The sequence below is a fragment of the Oratosquilla oratoria genome, chromosome 21 (assembly GCF_046742065.1).
Source record: "Oratosquilla oratoria isolate Oo_2021 chromosome 21, ASM4674206v1, whole genome shotgun sequence".
Taxonomy (NCBI): Eukaryota; Metazoa; Arthropoda; class Malacostraca; order Stomatopoda; family Squillidae; genus Oratosquilla; species Oratosquilla oratoria.
Genome location: NC_134797.1, coordinates 50,043,808 through 50,046,307, shown reverse-complemented (window position 1 = coordinate 50,046,307; position 2,500 = coordinate 50,043,808).

The following is a 2,500-nucleotide window of genomic DNA, read 5'->3' as shown; positions in this document are numbered from 1 at the left end:
GAATGGTTCATTTGATGGGGATAGTACATGGGCTGCTCCTAGTTTCCGTAGGGCATTCTTTGGGCTTGATTGTGATAGTTCTGATTATATCCACGATACATGTGTCCGTAGGGTCTTCTTTGGGCTTGATAGTGATAGTTCTGATTCTAGCCACGATACACGTGTCCGTAGGGCCTTCTTTGGGCTTGATAGTGATAGTTCTGATTATAGCCATGGTGCACGTTTCCCGAATAGCCCTCGTAGTACCCATGATCGCCATTATTGTGACTAGATCCGATGGAGTAAGCCTGGTTACGATTCGCTGTGTTTAGATTGTTGGAGGGATAATGGTACCCATTATTCACATGATAACCATTATTAGGCTACATGTACCCTTGCTGGTAAGCCGGTTTTCGCTTCCATTGACTCCTATTTCTCTGGTCAGATTTTTGTTTTGTGTTTGGGTTAGATTTTGACATTGGGTTATTTCTTCTATTTTGGTTAAATTGTCCCTTTTTCTTTTTTCTTCTTGATTTTTTAGTTGCCCCTTGGCGACTCTGAATGCTGCGATTGTTGCCTCCCTGACTTCCTTGAGGTGAAGCGTTTCTACAACGGATATGAGAAGGCCTCAGTTGTTGGGCTGAATGGGCCATTAGCAGATGACGTGAACGAAGAACATTTGATGGTGCCAAAGAGGGAGATTGTGCCTACGTGGATGGTTCTTTGGGCTTTATAACCACGTCGTCTGTCTTATGGAATTCTGTAAGACTTTCGACTGAAGTCTGGTCCCGAGGCTCTGCATGTTCAGAGTGTACGGGTTTAGGGCTTTCGGGGTCTAATTCCCACTCGTAGTCTGACCAAGGCGAGACTGAATCATAGTCAGCTTCATCAGGCACAGGGATGTCGTCCGTGGAAGCAACGTCGACTGAAACCTGATTATTGTTCTTTTCAGGTTCCGAGTCTGCAATCATCACAGGACTTTGGGCCTCTACAGTCCTGGGTTCACTTTCCTCGTTGTCACATTCCCACTCATAATCTGACCAGATTGAGTCTGAATCTCCTTCAGCTATAAAGCCGTCCTCTGTGGAAGCGTCTTTTGTAGCTTCTGAATCACTTTCTTTGTTCATTTCCCATTCGTAATCTGACCAGATTGAGTCTGAATCTCCTTCAGCTATAAAGCCGTCCTCTGTGGAAGCGTCTTCTGTAGCTTCTGAATCACTTTCTTTGTTTATTTCCCCATTAGTGTCAGTCGACTGAGGAAAAGATAAGGTTCCATCGGTTTCGTGACCCTCAGTAAGAGAATTATCCTTTTCGTTCATATTTGCATCGGTGCTTGCAGCCTTGCAATTGCTTTCATTGTCCCTGTAGATGGGCATTGCCTGACAAACAGGCGAAGACTCTATTATCATTGGGCTTATTTCAAAAACCTTCCAAGAGTTTCTCTTTGTATTACTGAGCTCAACTATATCTTGTGGGAGATGAACTTCCGATGCTTTAGAGGCCTCACAGGTCCTCATTCCTCCATTGTGTGGCGTCAGTATACGGGTACTATTCCATTCCACTGGTTCAGAATCACGAGCTAGAAGAAATTTTACATCTTCAGAAGTAGACCTGATCTTGTTCTTGAGGATCAACGCCTTGACCCAAAGCCAGTTGGTGCATCTTGACCACTTCTTCATGGTCGACCTCCAGACCCTTAAAGAACTTCCCGCAGGTTCTTCTTTGGCCACGACAATCACAGGTTTGTAGTTCTCTTCGGTCGAACGGCTCACGCAGGCACAAAGGGATCTCCTGGCCACGGACTTCGCAGACTTCCGAATGGTAAGGGCCATCGGGGGGTCACATCCTCTTTGATGAGAAATATCTTCAAATTTTCTTTCAAGTGAATCATGATCTACATAGATTTCCAGTCGTTCTCGACCATGAGGTAACTTGTGTATGCATATCTATAAAGGTTATTGTTTTGATATGTAGTAAACATTATTTTGTATGCGAATAGAGTACAATATGTCCTTTATGAATATTCAAGGAAATAGAAGATATAGAGATTTTTTATATAATCAGATTGACACACACACACACACACACACACACACACACACACACACACACACACACACACACACACACACACACACACACACACACACACACACACACACACACACACACACACACACACACACACACACACACACACACACACACACACACACACACACCTCGTGGCGCGGTGGTTAGATTTCTCGCCTGCCACTACGTCGGTCCGGGTTTGAATCCCGACCAGGGCTGAAGTAATTTCAGTACTGATTCGCTGCGTGGTGTTACTCCAACTCTCGTTGGCAGGGAGTTGGGGGGGTGTCACACCCATACATCGGTCATACGAGCTCTGAGCTCTCATCCGAGAGGTTAATGAATGTCGATCACGTGTCCAACAATGACCAAAGACCATGGTGAATCACACACACACACACACACACACACACACACACACACACACACACACACACACACACACACA